Source organism: Pleurodeles waltl, chromosome 2_1 (assembly GCF_031143425.1).
Source record: "Pleurodeles waltl isolate 20211129_DDA chromosome 2_1, aPleWal1.hap1.20221129, whole genome shotgun sequence".
Classification (NCBI taxonomy): domain Eukaryota; kingdom Metazoa; phylum Chordata; class Amphibia; order Caudata; family Salamandridae; genus Pleurodeles; species Pleurodeles waltl.
The window spans coordinates 14,152,797-14,174,405 of record NC_090438.1 but is presented as its reverse complement, the minus strand read 5'-3'; the positions used below and the strand labels follow the sequence as shown (position 1 = coordinate 14,174,405).

At 49.5% G+C, this 21,609-nt stretch overlaps 1 long non-coding RNA gene across 1 annotated transcript in view; it reads left to right on the top strand.

The window, feature by feature from the left end:
• Window positions 1-21,609, top strand: part of LOC138258000 (uncharacterized) — a 199,662-nt gene that overhangs the window by 79,553 nt on the left and 98,500 nt on the right. Inside the window, exon 3 of the long non-coding RNA XR_011198403.1 lies at window positions 3,089-3,151. This is a non-coding gene — a long non-coding RNA (uncharacterized lncRNA). The remainder of the gene's footprint in view (window positions 1-3,088; window positions 3,152-21,609) is intronic.

Here is a 21,609-nt window from a genome sequence, read left to right as displayed (position 1 = left end):
AGGCTGAACTAGGAGACGAGTGAAGCTCCTACAGTACCACTAATGTCACTTGCACAATATCATAAGAAAACACAATACACAGTTATACTAAAAATAAAGGTACTTTATTTTTATGACAATATGCCAAAGTATCTCAGATTGTACCCTCAGTGAGAGGATAGGAAATATACACAAGATATATGTACACAATACCAAAAATATGCAGTATAGTCTTAGAAAACAGTGCAAACAATGTATAGTTGCAATAGGATGCAATGGGGACATATAGGGATAGGGGCAACACAAACCATATACTCCAAAAGTGGAATGCGAACCACGAATGGACTCCACACCTATGTGACCTTGTAGAGGGTCGCTGGGACTATAAGAAAATAGTGAGGGTTAGAAAAATAGCCCACCCCAAGACCCTGAAAAGTGGGTGCAAAGTGCACTGAAGTTCCCCAAAGGACCAAGAAGTCGTGATAGGGTAATACTGCAGGAAAGACACAAACCAGCAATGCAACAACGATGGATTTCCAGTCGAGGGTACCTGTGGAACAAGGGGACCAAGTCCAAAAGTCACAAGCATGTCGGAGATGGGCAGATGCCCAGGAAATGCCAGCTGTGGGTGCAAAGAAGCTTCTACTGGACAGAAGAAGCTAAGGTTTCTGCAGGAACGACAAGGGCTAGAGACTTCCCCTTTGGAGGACGGATCCCGCACGCCGTGGAGAGTCGTGCAGAAGTGTTTTCCCGCCGAGAGACCGCCAACAAGCCTTGCTAGCTGCAAATCGTGCAGTAAGCATTTTTGGATGCTGCTGTGGCCCAGGAGGGACCAGGATGTCGCAAATTCCGTCAGGAGACAGACGAGACGTCGAGCAAGACAAGGAACTCTGTCAGCAGCAGGTAGCACCCGGAGAAGTGCCAGAAACAGGCACTACGAGGATCCGTGAAACGGTGCTCACCCTAAGTTGCACAAAGGAGTCCCACGTCGCCGGAGACCAACCTAGAAAGTCGTGCAATGCAGGTTAGAGTGCTGTGGACCCACACCTGGCTGTGCACAAAGGATTTCCGCCGGAAGTGCTCAGGGGCCGGAGTAGCTGCAAAAGTCGCGGTTCCCAGCATTGCAGTCTGGCCTAGGGAGGCAAGGACTTACCTCCACCAAACTTGGACTGAAGAGTCACTGGACTGTGGGGGTCACTTGGACACAGTTGCTGGATTCGAGGGACCTCGCTCGTCGTGCTGAGAGGAGACCCAAGGGACCGGTTATGCAGTTCTTTGGTGCCTGCGGTTGCAGAGGGACGATTCCGTCGACCCACAGGAGATTTCTTCAGAGCTTCTAGTGCAGAGAGGAGGCAGACTACCCCTACAGCATGCACTACCAGGAAAACAGTTGAGAAGGCGGCAGGATCAGCGTTACAGAGTTGCAGTAGTCATCTTTGCTACTATGTTGCAGTTTTGCAGGCTTCCAGCGCGGTCAGCAGTCGATTCCTTGGCAGGAGGTGAAGAGAGAGATGCAGAGGAACTCGGATGAGCTCTTGCATTCGTTATCTAAAGTTTCCCCAGAGACAGAGACCCTAAATAGCTAGAAAAGAGGGTTTGGCTACCTAGGAGAGAGGATAGGCTAGCAACACCTGAAGGAGCCTATCAGAAGGAGTCTCTGACGTCACCTGGTGGTACTGGCCACTCAGAGCAGTCCAGTGTGCCAGCAGCACCTCTGTTTCCAAGATGGCAGATTTCTGGAGCACACTGGAGGAGCTCTGGACACCTCCCAGAGGAGGTGCAGGTCATGGGAGTGGTCACTCCCCTTTCCTTTGTCCAGTTTTGCGCCAGAGCAGGGCTAAGGGGTCCCTGAACCGGTGTAGACTGGCTTATGCAGAAATGGGCACCAAAAGTGCCCATGAAAGCATTTCCAGAGGCTGGGGGAGGCTACTCCTCCCCTGCCTTCACACCAGTTTCCAAAGGGAGAGGGTGTAACACCCTCTCTCAGAGGAAGTCCTTTGTTCTGCCATCCTGGGACAAGCCTGGCTTGACCCCAGGAGGGCAGAAACCTGTCTGAGGGGTTGGCAGCAGCAGCAGCTGCAGTGAAACCCCAGGAAAGGCAGTTTGGCAGTACCAGGGTCTATGCTACAGACCACTGGGATCATGGGATTGTACCAACTATGCCAGGATGGCATAGAGGGGGCAATTCCATGATCATAGACATGTTACATGCCCATATTCGGAGTTATCATTGTGGAGCTACATATAGGTAGTGACCTATATGTAGTGCACGCGTGTAATGGTGTCCCCGCACTCACAAAGTCCGGGGAATTGGCCCTGAACAATGTGGGGGCACCTTGGCTAGTGCCAGGGTGCCCTCACACTAAGTAACTTTGCACCTAACCTTTACCAGGTAAAGGTTAGACATATAGGTGACTTATAAGTTACTTAAGTGCAGTGTAAAATGGCTGTGAAATAACGTGGGCGTTATTTCACTCAGGCTGCAGTGGCAGGCCTGTGTAAGAATTGTCAGAGTTCCCTATGGGTGGCAAAAGAAATGCTGCAGCCCATAGGGATCTCCTGGAACCCCAATACCCTGGGTACCTCAGTACCATATACTAGGGAATTATAAGGGTGTTCCAGTAAGCCAATGTAAATTGGTAAAATTGGTCACTAGCCTGTTAGTGACAATTTGAAAGAAATGAGAGAGCATAACCACTGAGGTTCTGATTAGCAGAGCCTCAGTGAGACAGTTAGTCACTACACAGGTAACACATTCAGGCACACTTATGAGCACTGGGGCCCTGGATGACAGGGTCCCAGTGAGACATACAACTAAAACAACATATATACAGTGAAAAATGGGGGTAACATGCCAGGCAAGATGGTACTTTCCTACACCCAGGCATTAAATAATGGCCCCTCTGCAATGCAAGTGAGAATTACAAATCAAAACCAGCAGACGGTCTGCCACCTCGTTGTGCCCCCTGTCATTGGCACAGAATCTGGTGAGTGAAAGGCAAAGCTTTGTAAGTGCTAGTGATGTGTCACACTTCAGTGATTGAACAGAAGAACTGTTGTTACAGTGTTTGGAGAGCTCTTCTAAGCGCTTTGTTTCATTCTTTTGTAGATGAACATTTCCTTGAAAATAGTAGTGAAAATAGTGGACGACCGTGGAGCCGTTGGAGAACAAGTAAGTTTTTTATTTACTTCTATTTACTTACACCCAGAAGCCTCATTAGAGACGCTGACTCAGATCGTAGTGATGACTTGAAATGTAGTGTTCAGTGGGCGAGAAATACACATCATGGATGGGGCGTCCAGACCTGAGGGCACTTTATACTTGGAACAAGCTGAAGGTCTGATTCAGAGTTGTACAGATTTCTGCCTCCACCCCCATCACCCCAAGGCGCAGAAGATCCCTCCCTATGGAGAGGCCCCCTGTCTGGGTGGGGATCTCTTTTGCTAAAAATGCTGACGCTACTGTAGCAGAAGACCTTTTGCAGAACCCTGTCTTATGAGGTTGCTCTGTTTTGGCAACTTCCTAGCATTTTTCATTTTTAGCAGAAAACTAAGAGAACTAATACAGAGAACTATTGATTGACTCAGTGCTTAATTTGAGCTGTGGCTTCCAGTGGGGGGGCACAGCACTTATTTTTGAGGGCCAGGACTTATTTTTCTGCATCAGGCATTTACGGTGAACAAAAGATGCAAGTGGGAAACACGGAGGAAGAGAAAAACGAAAGAGCCTCACAAAGGGAGAAAGCTGCAAGAGTGAGCTGAAGGGGCAGGGAGTGTCTGTAAACGAATTAAAGAGGCCGAGGTGGCTTCAGGATTATGCTGCCTCAGTAGTCTGTCCTCGCACATTTAATTGCAGCAACTGCATGTTCCACAGGAATGCTTTGGGCACCAGCACGTTTTTATTTACAAATTAAGCACTGGATTGACTGCTGAATTGATCCTCTGGCATCATGCACGTCTGGCAAATTGTTGCCTGGCGTTACTTTGGCCCAGGGAGGTGTTCCATAGTTGGTACATCGGTGTTCCCAAGCATCCGCCCATGAATCTTGACATATTCCCAGATGTACCATTAGTGGTAGACCTGGGAATGCGTAAAATGAACAAGAGTTCTTCCTGCAGATTTTCTAGTGTCATAGTAGCACCTTTTCTGTAGGTAAACAAGCCTGCTTCGAAATTCCTTCAAGTGTTTGTTAAAAGAGTAACTGTCCTGCAGATCTGGAGTAAGACGTATGTGGTCGATTACTGCTTTACGTACATGGAGGACATAGTGCTGCTCTATCGAAGCTGCTCTATCGAAGCAATGTGCCTGGAGTCAGATACACACCGCCAGTCGTTGAGCAGCTGTGCAGATCAGTTCTTCTGCTTTGTCATATAGGGGAGGTCATGATTCTGAGTTCTCAGAAGTCGGTGGACCACTATGTGTGGAATGAATGAGGTTGGTACCAAGGTCTATGGTATCACCCAAGGATCTCTATCAACAATAGGCCAGAAAGCAGGTTTATCACATCCTGCTATGACCTCCCTGTCTCAGTGTCTACTGCAAGCTGCCAGCTGAGCATAGCTTTCTGCTTTTGGGGAATTATTGTGTTTGCTTTAGTTTAGTTTTGATACTTGTAAAGTGCAATCTACACCCTAACTAGGGAATATAGATGCTGAAAACCAAAAGTCACTCAACAGCTCCAGTTGAACAGGCTTGAAAAAGTGACCGCAGGACTAGAGACCCCAGGGCACTGGAAGGCTGGACACCACCAGTCTTCAGCAGTTTTCTGAATTTCATCATATGTGGTGGCATGTAATTCCACTGAAGGGCTGGAGTTATAGATAAAGGGCCTGCTACTCATGGTCGTTGGACTTAAATTTAGAATTCTCAAATATACACTTGTTTTTAGGCCTTAACGGGTGACCAGAGGAGTACGTGTACAATCTGTGTTGGAATAGGACTGTTCAGGAGTAAAAGTAGCTTTGATACCATAACATTTGTTTAAATAAGTTTATGGGCCTAATTTAAAATTTTGCAGTTGGGCTGTCCTCCGCCAGGGTGATGGAGTAAATCCCTCCGTGTCTCTTGGGGGGGTCCCAGCGGCCACATTTTGAAACGTCTCTGGACATTTCAAGGATTGACAGGAACCGCCAAGGTGGTCACTGCAATGCACTGTAATGTTGTTGTACGTCTCCGTCAGACATGAAGGATCTGTGTGATAAAAGTTATTTTTTTCATAAATAAAACCTCAAAGAGGGATTTCATTTTTGAAAATAAAAACAAAACAATGTCCTGCCTTACCTGCCATGGCGAGGGGAGCATTTTGCAGTTTTCACTGTCAGTTACAGCAAGGGTTTTCCTGTGGGTGACGGGCAGTGAAAACTAACCTGCATGTCCGCCCATCTGAATGATGTGGGCGCACATACATGTGAACCTCCAACAGGCCTTACTCCTTCAAGCCATCAGAAGGGCGTCACCACGACAGAGGTGTAGTAGTCTCTGTTGTGGTTGCACCATAGATCTGCCAGCATTTAAATCGGATGAGTAGACCATTATGTTAGAGGAAAGGGTCCTCCCTCGCCATTGCCACCAATATAGGAATTAGGCCCAAAGGCTTTCACTGCAGGCGATGCAGCGAGGGCTGGTCAGAGATGGTTCCTTTGATGAAAGCCAAGGGCTGGTCCTGCAGCGTGATCTTGAATTTGTTCTCGTGGAACAAGACTGCTGGAAGTTCAAGACGGGCTGTAATCCAAGTGAGGTGACAAAAAGCGTTCTTAATTTGAAACTTGTGAAGGAATGGAAAAAGCTGTGAAAACATTTTAGAGAACGCAGTTGGAGTAAACAAGATTTTTCGGCTGAAGGACTCTGATCTACCATAGTAGTGGAGGAAGCAACCTTTACATTGAGATCTTTCACAGCTGCCATGGAGGTGGATGTAGGGCCCAGTGTAGATGGGCCAAGATGATAGTTATGTAAACAGTGAAAGGTTAGTCGCACAAAGGGTTTATGTCTGGTCACGATGAAACCAGGGATGGTTTGAACTCATCCGAAGCTGAACCTTGGGGAGGCAATCATACTGGCAAGCCACCATTGACTGGACATTGTGGGACAGGTTCCAAGTGGTTTGTGTATCATCCGCAGAAAGAAATAGACTGAACCAAAATATTGAATCAAATAAGCTAGCACGATCATGTAAGGGCTGAGCAAAGACTGTAACAAGATGGAACTTCGGGGAACACCATGAGCACAGAGTCTACTAGAGGATTCAAAATGTGGAAGTTTGCTTGTTAGACCTGACAGCCTTAGGGTGGTCACCCCTAACTTTTTGCCTGCCTCCCTCCACTTTGTAGACACTGTTTTTGCTGGTGGGGAGGGACACACTTCTTACACTAGCTCCACAGGATAGAGATGTCTATGCACCCATGAAAGCTGTTTTACTGGCCAAGTTTGGGCTGACCCCTCAGAAATACCATCAGAGGTTTACGGACAGCACCAAACTTTCCACACAGGCTTGGGTAGATTGTTCTGATTTCTCCAATAAGGCACTGGATGGATGGGTGCGGGCAGCAAAGTAGATGATTACAAAGGGTTATATGACTTGATTCTGGGAGAGCATATGCTCAGTATTTCTTTTACAGAGTTGCAGCAGCACTTGGTAAATAGTAAGCTGACTGATCCCAGAAAGCTTGCTGAGGAGGCGGACCTCTGGGTTAGCACCAGACTGTCCAACAAGGCATCTGAGGGGGACACCCACAAAGGTGGTCAGGGTTCCCAACAGAAGAAAGAGGGGGGAGAAAAACTTAAAGAAAAGGAGTTCTCAAAAGGCCCCCCAAACAATTCCCAAGGGGGGAGGTAACCATTCCTCTTCTAGATTTGGGAAGAAACCAGGGTTCTTTGACAGAAAGTTAGGGAAGTTCATCCCCAAATGCTTAGAGTGCTACCAGCATGGACACTCTAATGGCGACTCCCAGTGTTCCAAGAGAGCAGAGTCCACCACTGGACAGACACCTGAGTCGGCTAGTGTATCGCTCCGGGGGGGAGATAGTGTAGGAAAGTACCATCTTGCCTGGCATGTTACCCCCATTTTTCACTGTATATATGTTGTTTTAGTTGTATGTGTCACTGGGACCCTGGTAACCCAGGGCCCCAGTGCTCATAAGTGTGCCTGAATGTGTTACCTGTGTAGTGACTAACTGTCTCACTGAGGCTCTGCTAATCAGAACCTCAGTGGTTATGCTCTCTCATTTCTTTCCAAATTGTCACTAACAGGCTAGTGACCATTTTTACCAATTTACATTGGCTTACTGGAACACCCTTATAATTCCCTAGTATATGGTACTGAGGTACCCAGGGTATTGGGGTTCCAGGAGATCCCTATGGGCTGCAGCATTTCTTTTGCCACCCATAGGGAGCTCTGACAATTCTTACACAGGCCTGCCACTGCAGCCTGAGTGAAATAACGTCCACGTTATTTCACAGCCATTTTACACTGCACTTAAGTAACTTATAAGTCACCTATATGTCTAACCTTTACCTGGTAAAGGTTAGGTGCAAAGTTACTTAGTGTGAGGGCACCCTGGCACTAGCCAAGGTGCCCCCACATTGTTCAGAGCCAATTCCCTGAACTTTGTGAGTGCAGGGACACCATTACACGCGTGCACTACATATAGGTCACTACCTATATGTAGCTTCACAATGGTAACTCCGAATATGGCCATGTAACATGTCTATGATCATGGAATTGCCCCCTCTATGCCATCCTGGCATAGTTGACACAATCCCATGATCCCAGTGGTCTGTAGCACAGACCCTGGTACTGCCAAACTGCCCTTCCTGGGGTTTCACTGCAGATGCTGCCAACCCCTCAGACAGGCATCTGCCCTCCTGGGGTCCAGCCAGGCCTGGCCCAGGATGGCAGAACAAAGAACTTCCTCTGAGAGAGGGTGTGACACCCTCTCCCTTTGGAAAATGGTGTGAAGGCAGGGGAGGAGTAGCCTCCCCCAGCCTCTGGAAATGCTTTGTTGGGCACAGATGTGCCCAATTCTGCATAAGCCAGTCTACACCGGTTCAGGGACCCCTTAGCCCCTGCTCTGGCGCGAAACTGGACAAAGGAAAGGGGAGTGACCACTCCCCTGACCTGCACCTCCCCTGGGAGGTGTCCAGAGCTCCTCCAGGGTGCTCCAGACCTCTGCCATCTTGGAAACAGAGGTGCTGCTGGCACACTGGACTGCTCTGAGTGGCCAGTGCCACCAGGTGACGTCAGAGACTCCTTGTGATAGGCTCCTTCAGGTGTTGCTAGCCTATCCTCTCTCCTAGGTAGCCAAACCCTCTTTTCTGGCTATTTAGGGTCTCTGTCTCTGGGGAAACTTTAGATAACGAATGCAAGAGCTCATCCGAGTTCCTCTGCATCTCTCTCTTCACCTTCTGATAAGGAAACGACCGCTGACCGCGCTGGAAGCCTGCAAACCTGCAACATAGTAGCAAAGACGACTACTGCAACTCTGTAACACTGATCCTGCCGCCTTCTCGACTGTTTTCCTGCTTGTGCATGCTGTGGGGGTAGCCTGCCTCCTCTCTGCACCAGAAGCTCCGAAGAAATCTCCCGTGGGTCGACGGAATCTTCCCCCTGCAACCGCAGGCACCAAAAAGCTGCATTACCGGTCCCTTGGGTCTCCTCTCAGCACGACGAGCGAGGTCCCTCGAATCCAGCGACTCTGTCCAAGTGACCCCCACAGTCCAGTGACTCTTCAGCCCAAGTTTGGTGGAGGTAAGTCCTTGCCTCACCTCGCTGGGCTGCATTGCTGGGAACCGCGACTTTGCAGCTACTCCGGCCCCTGTGCACTTCCGGCAGAAATCCTTTGTGCACAGCCAAGCCTGGGTCCACGGCACTCTAACCTGCATTGCACGACTTTCTAAGTTGGTCTCCGGCGACGTGGGACTCCTTTGTGCAACTTCGGCGAGCACCGTTTCACACATCCTCGTAGTGCCTGTTTCTGGCACTTCTCCGGGAGCTACCTGCTTCAGTGAGGGCTCTGTGTCTTGCACGACGTCCCTTCTTTCTTCAGGTCCAATTTGCGACCTCCTGGTCCCTCCTGGGCCCCAGCAGCGTCCAAAAACGTCAAACGCACGATTTGCCGCTAGCAAGGCTTGTTGGCGTTCTTCCGGCGGGAAAACACTTTTGCACAACTCTACACGGCAAGAGGGATCTGTCCACCAAAGGGGAAGTCTCTAGCCCTTTTTGTTCCTGCAGAAACCTCAGCTTCTTCTGTCCAGTCGAAGCTTCTTTGCACCCGCAGCTGGCATTTCCTGGGCATCTGCCCATCTCCGACTTGCTTGTGACTTTTGGACTTGGTCCCCTTGTTCCACAGGTACCCTAGATTGGAAATCCACAGTTGTTGCATTGCTGGTTTGTGTCTTTCCTGCATTATTCCTCTAACACGACTACTTTGTCCTTAGGGGAACTTTAGTGCACTTTGCACTCACTTTTCAGGGTCTTGGGGAGGGTTATTTTTCTAACTCTCACTATTTTCTAATAGTCCCAGCGACCCTCTACAAGGTCACATAGGTTTGGGGTCCATTCGTGGTTCGCATTCCACTTTTGGAGTATATGGTTTGTGTTGCCCCTATCCCTATGTCTCCCCATTGCATCCTATTGTAACTATACATTGTTTGCACTGTTTTCTAAGACTATACTGCATATTTTTGCTATTGTGTATATATATCTTGTGTATATTTCCTATCCTCTCACTGAGGGTACACTCTAAGATACTTTGGCATATTGTCATAAAAAATAAAGTACCTTTATTTTTAGTATAACTTTGTATTGTGTTTTCTTATGATATTGTGCATATGACACTAAGTGGTACTGTAGTAGCTTCACACGTCTCCTAGTTCAGCCTAAGCTGCTCTGCTAAGCTACCATTATCTATCAGCCTAAGCTGCTAGACACCCTATACACTAATAAGGGATAACTGGGCCTGGTGCAAGGTGCAAGTACCCCTTGGTACTCACTACAAGCCAGTCCAGCCTCCTACATTGGTTGTGCAGTGGTGGGATAAGTGCTTGAGACTACTTACCACTCTTGTCATTGTACTTTTCATAAGAGAAAAATATACAAAACAAGGTCAGTGTATATACACATAGCCAAAAAGTTTTGCATTTCCTCTTTTCACTCTTTTCTAAGTGCTGAAAAGTGCTCCTAAACTTTCAAAAAGTTCTTAAAAGTTTTAAAAGTTTTTTTCTGTCTTTCCAAAAAGTTCTGAAAACTTTTTTCTCTTTGTCTATCACTTTAACTCTCTCTAAAAATGTCTGGCACAGGCCAAAGTGTTGATCTGTCCAAACTTGCATATGACAACCTTAGCTGGAAAAGAGCAAGGAGTCTCTGTATAGAGAGAGGTTTGAGTGTAGGGAAGAATCCTTCCTTGGAACTGTTACTTAACATGCTTAGAGAACAGGATAAGGCCATAGGTGCCCCATCTGTTGAAAAAGTACCTAATAGTTCCCAATCTGATTCAGGGACTCCCCCAGGAAAAGATTCAGGAAAGAAACTTCCTAGCCTGCCCATTACTAGACAATCTAGCATAGATGGTAATGATGATGAGCCACACCAAATAAATAGTGTTGTCTCACATCATAGCAAAAGCATTTATTCTCACCTTACTGGTAGTAATGTTTCTGTAAACCAAGCTGTTAAGTTGGCTTCTGTAAGGGACAGGTCTCCTTCTGTTCATTCCCATCATAGCTCTGTTTCTAGGAATGTCCCTCCCACCAACCCTGATGACAGAATGTTAGAGAGGGAACTCAATAAGTTGAGGGTGGAACAAACCAGACTGAAGCTTAAAAAGAAACAGCTGGTTTTGGATAGACAGTCTTTTGAATTAGAGAAGGAAAGACAGAAGTTGGGTTTAGATACCCATGGTGGCAGCAGCAGTATTCCCCATAGTCATCCTGCAAAAGAGCATGATTCCAGGAATCTGCACAAGATAGTTCCCCCTTATAAGGAGGGGGATGACATTAACAAGTGGTTTGCTGCACTTGAGAGGGCCTGTGTTGTACAGGATGTCCCTCAAAGGCAGTGGGCTGCTATCCTATGGCTATCATTTAGTGGAAAAGATAGGGATAGGCTCCTTACTGTGAAAGAAAATGATGCTAATAATTTCCAAGTTCTTAAGAATGCACTCCTGGATGGTTATGGCTTAACCACTGAACAGTACAGGATAAAGTTCAGAGAGACCAAAAAGGAGTCTTCACAAGACTGGGTTGATTTCATTGACCAGGCAGTGAAGGCCTTGGAGGGGTGGTTACATGGCAGTAAAGTTACTGATTATGACAGCCTGTATAACTTGATCCTGAGAGAGCATATTCTTAATAATTGTGTGTCTGATTTGTTGCACCAGTACTTAGTGGACTCTGATCTGACCTCTCCCCAAGAATTGGGAAAGAAGGCAGACAAATGGGTCAGAACAAGAGTGAACAGAAAAGTTCATACAGGGGGTGACAAAGATGGCAACAAAAAGAAGGATGGTAAGTCTTCAGACAAGGGTGGGGACAAATCTAAAAATGAGTCTTCATCAGGCCCACAAAAACACTCTGGTGGGGGTGGTGGGTCCAAATCCTCCTTTAATCAGAACAAGGAAAAGAAACCATGGTGCTATTTATGTAAAATAAAAGGCCATTGGACAACAGATCCCAGTTGTCCAAAGAAAGGCACCACAGCTCCTACCACTACAACCCCTACTGCTACACCTAGTGTCCCTACTAATAGCAGTGATGGTGGGAGCAAACCTACTAATAGCCAATCCAAGGGAGTAGCTGGGCTCACTTCTGGTAATTTAGTTGGGGTTGGTCTGATTAGGGAGACCACAGAGGCTACTTTAGTCTCTGAAGGGGCTATTGATTTAGCCACTTTGGTTGCTTGCCCCCATAACTTGGAGAAGTACAAGCAACTAACCCTAATAAATGGTGTTGAGGTCCAGGCCTACAGGGACACAGGTGCCAGTGTCACAATGGTGATTGAGAAACTGGTGCACCCTGAACAACACATACTTGGACACCAGTACCAAGTAACCAATGCTCACAACATAACACAAAGCCACCCCATGGCTGTTGTAAATCTCAACTGGGGGGGCGTAACTGGTCCAAAGAAAGTTGTGGTAGCTTCAGATTTACCTGTAGACTGTCTATTAGGGAATGATTTGGAGACATCAGCTTGGTCAGATGTGGAGTTGGAGGCCCATGCAGCAATGCTGGGCATCCCAGGGCATATTTTTGCTTTGACAAGGGCTCAGGCCAAAAAGCAAAAAGGACAGGGAAGCTTGGATCCTGGAACAATGGACCAAGTGCTCCCTAAAGCTAGGGCTAGTAGAAGCAAACCACTTCCTACTATCCCTCCCTCTACAGTGGATTCTACTTCTGGGGAAGAACAATTCCCTCCCTGTGCAGAACCTACACCAGAGGAGCTGGAAGCAGACACTGCTGAGCTTTTGGGTGAAGGGGGGCCTGCCAGAGAGGAGCTGAGTGTGGCACAGCAAACCTGTCCCACATTAGAGGGTCTCAGACAGCAAACTGTCAAACAGGCTAATGGGGATGTCAGTGACTCTCACAGAGTTTACTGGGAGGACAACCTCTTGTACACTGAACATAGGGATCCTAAACCTGGAGCTGCCAGGAGATTAGTGATTCCTCAGGAGTACAGAAAGTTCCTCCTAACACTGGCACATGACATTCCCTTAGCTGGGCACCTAGGACAAATGAAAACTTGGGACAGGCTTGTTCCCCTGTTTCATTGGCCTAGGATGTCTGAGGACACAAAGGAATTTTGTAAGTCCTGTGAAATCTGTCAAGCCAGTGGCAAGACAGGTTTCACCCCAAAGGCACCCCTTATCCCACTGCCTGTGGTTGGGGTTCCCTTTGAAAGGGTAGGGGTTGACATAGTTGGCCCCCTTGACCCTCCTACTGCTTCAGGCAATAGATTCATCTTGGTGGTAGTGGACCATGCCACAAGATATCCTGAAGCAATTCCTTTAAGGACCACTACAGCTCCTGCAGTGGCAAAGGCCCTCCTGGGAGTATTTTCCAGGGTGGGCTTCCCAAAGGAAGTAGTATCAGACAGAGGAAGCAATTTCATGTCTGCATACTTAAAGGCCATGTGGAAGGAGTGTGGTGTAACGTACAAGTTCACAACACCCTATCATCCACAAACAAATGGACTGGTGGAGAGATTTAATAAAACTCTCAAAGGCATGATTATGGGTCTCCCTGAAAAACTCTGCAGGAGATGGGATATCCTTCTACCATGCCTCCTTTTTGCCTACAGGGAGGTACCCCAGAAAGGAGTGGGCTTCAGCCCCTTTGAACTTCTTTTTGGACACCCTGTTAGGGGTCCACTCACACTTGTAAAGGAGGGTTGGGAACAACCTTTAAAAGTTCCTAAGCAGGATATTGTGGATTATGTACTTGGCCTCAGATCAAGGATGGCTGAGTACATGAAAAAGGCCAGTAAAAACCTTCAGGCCAGCCAAGAGCTCCAGAAGCAAAGGCATGATCAGAAGGCTGTTTTGGTTCAGTACCAACCAGGGCAGAAAGTGTGGGTCTTGGAGCCTGTGGCCCCAAGAGCACTCCAAGATAAATGGAGTGGACCCCACACAATTGTTGAAAAGAAGGGTGAAGTCACCTACTTGGTTGACTTAGGCACTGCCAGGAGTCCCCTTAGGGTGCTCCATGTCAACCGCCTGAAACCCTACTATGACAGGGCTGATCTCACCCTGCTCATGGCAACTGATGAGGGACAGGAAGAAGACAGTGATCCTCTACCTGATCTCTTCTCTTCCACAGAACAAGATGCTCTTGTGGAAGGTGTAGTTTTGGCAGATTGTCTTACTGCTGAGCAGAAAGACCATTGCATAAATCTCCTAGGACAATTTTCAGAACTCTTCTCTACTGTGCCAGGCACCACTTCTTGGTGTGAGCACACTATAGATACTGGAGACAGTTTACCTGTCAAAAGTAAGATCTATAGGCAGCCTGACCATGTCAGGGACTGCATAAAGCAAGAAGTTCAGAAAATGTTGGAACTAGGAGTGGTTGAGCACTCTGACAGTCCATGGGCTTCTCCTGTGGTACTGGTACCAAAACCCAATTCTAAAGATGGAAAGAAGGAAATGCGGTTTTGTGTAGACTATAGAGGTCTCAACTTGGTAACCAAAACTGATGCTCACCCTATACCCAGGGCAGATGAGCTTATAGATACACTGGCATCTGCCAAGTATCTAAGCACTTTTGATTTGACTGCAGGGTATTGGCAAATCAAATTATCAGAAGATGCTAAATCTAAGACTGCATTTTCTACCATTGGAGGACATTACCAGTTTACTGTAATGCCTTTTGGTTTGAAAAATGCACCTGCCACTTTTCAGAGGTTGGTGAACACAGGTTTGCAAGGGCTGGAAGCTTTCAGTGCAGCATATTTGGACGATATAGCTGTCTTTAGCTCCAGCTGGGATGATCACCTGGTCCACCTATGGAAAGTTTTGGACGCCCTGCAAAAGGCAGGCCTCACTATCAAGGCTTCAAAGTGCCAGATAGGGCAGGGTAAGGTGGTTTATCTGGGACACCTTGTTGGTGGGGAACAGATTGCACCACTTCAGGGGAAAATCCAAACTATTATTGATTGGGTTCCCCCTACCGCTCAGATTCAGGTGAGAGCCTTCTTAGGCCTCACTGGGTATTACAGGAGGTTCATTAAGAACTATGGCTCCATTGCAGCCCCTCTTAATGACCTCACATGCAAAAAAAAGCCTAAAAAGGTATTATGGACAGCAAGCTGTCAGAAAGCTTTTGAGGAGCTGAAGCAGGCCATGTGCTCTGCACCTGTCCTGAAAAGCCCTTGTTACTCTAAAAAATTCTATGTCCAAACTGATGCATCTGAATTAGGAGTAGGGGCAGTCCTATCACAACTTAATTCTGAGGGCCAGGATCAACCTGTTGCTTTTATTAGTAGAAGGTTGACCCCTAGAGAAAAGCGTTGGTCTGCCATTGAGAGGGAGGCCTTTGCTGTGGTCTGGGCTCTGAAGAAGTTGAGGCCATACCTGTTTGGCACTCACTTCATTGTTCAGACAGACCACAAACCTCTACTTTGGCTAAAACAAATGAAAGGTGAAAATCCTAAATTGTTGAGGTGGTCCATATCCCTACAGGGAATGGACTATACAGTGGAACATAGACCTGGGAGTAGCCACTCCTATGCAGATGGACTCTCCAGATATTTCCACTTAGACAATGAAGACTCATCAGGTCATGGCTAGTCTTATTGTCCTTCGTTTGGGGGGGGGGTTGTGTAGGAAAGTACCATCTTGCCTGGCATGTTACCCCCATTTTTCACTGTATATATGTTGTTTTAGTTGTATGTGTCACTGGGACCCTGGTAACCCAGGGCCCCAGTGCTCATAAGTGTGCCTGAATGTGTTACCTGTGTAGTGACTAACTGTCTCACTGAGGCTCTGCTAATCAGAACCTCAGTGGTTATGCTCTCTCATTTCTTTCCAAATTGTCACTAACAGGCTAGTGACCATTTTTACCAATTTACATTGGCTTACTGGAACACCCTTATAATTCCCTAGTATATGGTACTGAGGCACCCAGGGTATTGGGGTTCCAGGAGATCCCTATGGGCTGCAGCATTTCTTTTGCCACCCATAGGAAGCTCTGACAATTCTTACACAGGCCTGCCACTGCAGCCTGAGTGAAATAACGTCCACGTTATTTCACAGCCATTTTACACTGCACTTAAGTAACTTATAAGTCACCTATATGTCTAACCTTTACCTGGTAAAGGTTAGGTGCAAAGTTACTTAGTGTGAGGGCACCCTGGCACTAGCCAAGGTGCCCCCACATTGTTCAGAGCCAATTCCCTGAACTTTGTGAGTGCGGGGACACCATTACACGCGTGCACTACATATAGGTCACTACCTATATGTAGCTTCACAATGGTAACTCCGAATATGGCCATGTAACATGTCTATGATCATGGAATTGCCCCCTCTATGCCATCCTGGCATAGTTGACACAATCCCATGATCCCAGTGGTCTGTAGCACAGACCCTGGTACTGCCAAACTGCCCTTCCTGGGGTTTCACTGCAGCTGCTGCTGCTGCCAACCCCTCAGACAGGCATCTGCCCTCCTGGGGTCCAGCCAGGCCTGGCCCAGGATGGCAGAACAAAGAACTTCCTCTGAGAGAGGGTGTGACACCCTCTCCCTTTGGAAAATGGTGTGAAGGCAGGGGAAGAGTAGCCTCCCCCAACCTCTGGAAATGCTTTGTTGGGCACAGATGTGCCCAATTCTGCATAAGCCAGTCTACACCGGTTCAGGGACCCCTTAGCCCCTGCTCTGGCGCGAAACTGGACAAAGGAAAGGGGAGTGACCACTCCCCTGACCTGCACCTCCCCTGGGAGGTGTCCAGAGCTCCTCCAGTGTGCTGCCATCTTGGAAACAGAGGTGCTGCTGGCACACTGGACTGCTCTGAGTGGCCAGTGCCACCAGGTGACGTCAGAGACTCCTTGTGATAGGCTCCTTCAGGTGTTGCTAGCCTATCCTCTCTCCTAGGTAGCCAAACCCTCTTTTCTGGCTATTTAGGGTCTCTGTCTCTGGGGAAACTTTAGATAACGAATGCAAGAGCTCATCCGAGTTCCTCTGCATCTCCCTCTTCACCTTCTGATAAGGAAACGACCGCTGACCGCGCTGGAAGCCTGCAAACCTGCAACATAGTAGCAAAGACGACTACTGCAACTCTGTAACGCTGATCCTGCCGCCTTCTCGACTGTTTTCCTGCTTGTGCATGCTGTGGGGGTAGCCTGCCTCCTCTCTGCACCAGAAGCTCCGAAGAAATCTCCCGTGGGTCAACGGAATCTTCCCCCTGCAACCGCAGGCACCAAAAAGCTGCATTACCGGTCCCTTGGGTCTCCTCTCAGCACGACGAGCGAGGTCCCTCGAATCCAGCGACTCTGTCCAAGTGACCCCCACAGTCCAGTGACTCTTCAGCCCAAGTTTGGTGGAGGTAAGTCCTTGCCTCACCTCGCTGGGCTGCATTGCTGGGAACCGCGACTTTGCAGCTACTCCGGCCCCTGTGCACTTCCGGCGGAAATCCTTTGTGCACAGCCAAGCCTGGGTCCACGGCACTCTAACCTGCATTGCACGACTTTCTAAGTTGGTCTCCGGCGACGTGGGACTCCTTTGTGCAACTTCGGCGAGCACCGTTTCACGCATCCTCTTAGTGCCTGTTTCTGGCACTTCTCCGGGAGCTACCTGCTTCAGTGAGGGCTCTTTGTCTTGCACGACGTCCCCTCTTTCTTCAGGTCCAATTTGCGACCTCCTGGTCCCTCCTGGGCCCCAGCAGCGTCCAAAAACGTCAAACGCACGATTTGCCGCTAGCAAGGCTTGTTGGCGTTCTTCCGGCGGGAAAACACTTCTGCACGACTCTGCACGGCGAGTCCAATTCGTCCACCAAAGGAGAAGACTCTAGCTCTTTTCGTTCCTGCAGAAACATCAGCTTCTTCTGTCCAGTCGAAGCTTCTTTGCACCCACAGCTGGCATTTCCTGGGCATCTGCCCATCTCCGACTTGCTTGTGACTTTTGGACTTGGTCCCCTTGTTCCACAGGTACCCTAGATTGGAAATCCACAGTTGTTGCATTGCTGGTTTGTGTCTTTCCTGCATTATTCCTCTAACACGACTACTTTGTCCTTAGGGGAACTTTAGTGCACTTTGCACTCACTTTTCAGGGTCTTGGGGAGGGTTATTTTTCTAACTCTCACTATTTTCTAATAGTCCCAGCGACCCTCTACAAGGTCACATAGGTTTGGGGTCCATTCGTGGTTCGCATTCCACTTTTGGAGTATATGGTTTGTGTTGCCCCTATCCCTATGTCTCCCCATTGCATCCTATTGTAACTATACATTGTTTGCACTGTTTTCTAAGACTATACTGCATATTTTTGCTATTGTGTATATATATCTTGTGTATATTTCCTATCCTCTCACTGAGGGTACACTCTAAGATACTTTGGCATATTGTCATAAAAAATAAAGTACCTTTATTTTTAGTATAACTGTGTATTGTGTTTTCTTATGATATTGTGCATATGACACTAAGTGGTACTGTAGTAGCTTCACACGTCTCCTAGTTCAGCCTAAGCTGCTCTGCTAAGCTACCATTATCTATCAGCCTAAGCTGCTAGACACCCTATACACTAATAAGGGATAACTGGGCCTGGTGCAAGGTGCAAGTACCCCTTGGTACTCACTACAAGCCAGTCCAGCCTCCTACAGATAGTCCCAGTTAGCTTTGGGGAGCAGGCAGAGGTTTCCCTAGTGTCCCTGAGGGAAAGAGAGATGGTGTCTAAAGCCCACATGCCGGCATATACGTCCAAGTATAGGCAGTGAGTCACCATTGATGGGCACAGGGTGGAGGCTCTGCGTGACACAGGAGCCAGTATGACAACTGTCAAGAGTCAGCTGGTGTCAGCAGAGCAGATAGTCCCTAATAAATTCCACCCGGTCATAGTCTCTGACAATCTTGAGAGTCACCGACCGGTGGCTCTTGGTCCCTTTGAGTGGGGGGGGGTCTGTTACTCTGAAAGTAGCTGTGAGTCCTGCCATGCCTGTAGATTGTTTGTTAGGCAATGATCTTGAGCACACTACCTGGAAGGAGGTAGGGCTCAGATCCCGGCTGGAGATGTTAGGTTTGCCTGAGTGGTCTGCATCACCACAAGGTCCATGGCTGCCCGTGGAGGGAGTCAAGGGTGTCTGGAGCCTGGAACAATGGCCCAGACAGCTGCAAAGAGGAAGGGAAAGAGGCGTGGGAAACCCGCCTCAGATGTTCCAAAGGTGGTAGACGGGGCCCCTGAGGAGGAGGAGGCCCCTGAGCCAACTGGAGAGCACATAGCTAACCTGGGCAACCTGCCTGAACTTGCTGGCTGGCAAGTAGAGGGTGGGCCAACCAGGGCAGAGTTCTGCAAGGCGCAGAATGAATGCCCTGCCCTTAAGGGTCTGAGGTGACAGGCCACAGCCCAAGCAGCTGGTGAAGTCTCCGGCACTCACCGTTTCTACTGGGAGAATGATCTCCTTTACAGTGAGACTAAGGTTCTGGGCCCTGGGGCAGCACGTGTGCTGGTGGCCCCCCAGTGTTACTGAGCCTTCCTACTGGGTCTGGCTCACGACATTCCCCTGGCAGGACATCCGGGCCAAGACAAGATCTTTGACAGGCTTGTCACCCACTTCCATTGGCCTAGAATGAGGGTAGCCTCAGATAATTTCGACAGAGCCTGCCTCACCAGCCAGGCTAGTGGGAAGACAGGGAAAAAGCTTAAAGCTCCCCTGATCCCACTCCCCGTCGTTTGCACCCCCTTTGAAAGGGTGGGCATCGACAGTGTTGGTCCCTTGGACCCCAAAACTGCCTTGGGCAAAAGGTTTATCCCTATTTTGGTGTACCATGCCACCCGCTATCCAAAGGCAATCTCTCTGAGAACAGTGACTGCACCGGTGGGGACCTGAGCCCTACTGGGAATATTTCCCCGTATGAGATTCCCTAAGGAAGTTGTGTCTGACAGAGGCACAAACTGCATACATGAAGTCCATGTAGGATGAGTGTGGGGTGACGTACCAGTTTACCCCCCCTTATCAACCTCAATCCAATGGGTTTGTTGAGAGATTCAACAAGACCCTTAAAGGCATGATCAATGGCTTAACTGAAGCCATGAGGTGGGAGTGGGACATCATCTTGCCATTCCTGCTGTTTCCTTATAGGGGGGTGCCCCAGAAAGGGGTGGGGTTCAGCCCCTTTGAACTTCTCTATGGTCACCCTGTCAGGAGCAGCCACTCTGCTATGTTCAGCACTTTAAGATCCATCACAATCTGGGTCATCAATGCAAAGAAGTAGATTTCAAGGACGTCACCTAAGAGGAGACTTAAGGCAGCGATGTAAGTGGCTCAACTTTCAGAACAACATCTAAGTACAAATGCTGGAATAGTTGACTCCGTGGTCTGCTTAGAGCTCTGTAACTCCTGCGATGGCACCGTTCATCTGCAGTGAAATGAGGCTTCCAGTTTAGGAGTTAGAGTTCCAAGGTTGTTGAGCACGACGATTGCCAAGTCACAGAAATGTGCCAGGGCAGCTGCCAGGAGAAGGTGGAAGCGAGAAGCAGCTGAACCGAGTAACAGAGATGTCTGACCTCTGACCTCCTCCACGGGGGGGCACCCCTGACTGGCCCCTCACATGGATGTGTGGCCTCTGACCTCCTCCACGGGGGGCACACCTCACTGGCCCCTCACATGGATGTGTGGCCTCTGACCTCCTCCACCGGTGGGGGGGTGGACACACCTGACTGGCCCCTCACATGGATGTGTGGCCTCTGACCTCGTCCACCGGGGGGGGGGCACACCTGACTGGCCCCTCACATGGATGTGTGGCCTCTGACCTCCTCCACGGGAGGGGGGCGGACACACCTGACTGGCCCCTCACATGGATGTCTGACCTCCTCCATGGGGGGGGCACACCTGACTGGCCCTTCACATGGATATCTGGCCTCTGACCTCCTCCACGGGGGGCACACCTGACTGGCCCTTCACATGGATGGGTGGCCTCTGACCTCCTCCACCGGGGGGCACACCTGACTGGCCCCTCACATGGATGTGTGGCCTCTGACCTCCTCCACAGGGGGGGTGGACACACCTGACTTGCCCCTCACATGGGTGTGTGGCCTCGGACCTCCTCCACGGGGCGCACCTGACTGGCCCCTCACATGGATGTCTGGCCTCTGACCTCCTCCACTGGGGGGGCACACCTGATTGGCCCCTCACATGGATGTGTGGCCTCTGACCTCCTCCACAGGGGGGGTGGGCACACCTGACTGGCCCCTCACATGGATGTGTGGCCTCTGACCTCCTCCACGGGGGGGCACCTGACTGGCCCCTCACATGGATGTATGGCCTCTGACCTCCTCCACGGGGGGGTACACCTGATTGGCCCTTCACATATATGTGTGGCCTCTGACCTCCTCCACGGGGGGCACACCTGACTGGCCCCTCACATAGATGTGTGGCCTCTGACCTCCTCCACGGGGGGTGGACACACCTGACTGGCCCCTCACATGGGTGTGTGGCCTTGGACCTCCCCCACCGGGGGGGACACACCTGACTGGCCCCTCACATGGATGTGTGGCCTCTGACCTCTTCCACCGGGGGAGGTGGACACACCTGACTGGCCCCTCACATGGATGTCTGACCTCTGATCTCCTCCACAGGGGGGGCACACCTGACTGGCCCTTCACATGGATGTCTGGCCTCTGACCTCCTCCACGAGGGGCACCTGACTGGCCCCTCACATAGATGTCTGGCCTCTGACCTCCTCCACCGGGGGGAGATACACCTGACTGGCCCCTCACATGGATGTGTGGCCTCTGTCCTCCTCCACGGGGGGGGACACCTGACTGGCCCCTCACATGGATGTGTGTCCTCTGACCTCCTCCACGGGGGTGGACACACCTGACTGACCCTCACATGGATGTCTGGCCTCTGACCTCCTCCACCGGGGGGGGGGAACACACCTGACTGGCCCCTCACATGAATGTGTGGCCTCTGACCTCCTCCACTGGGGGGGGG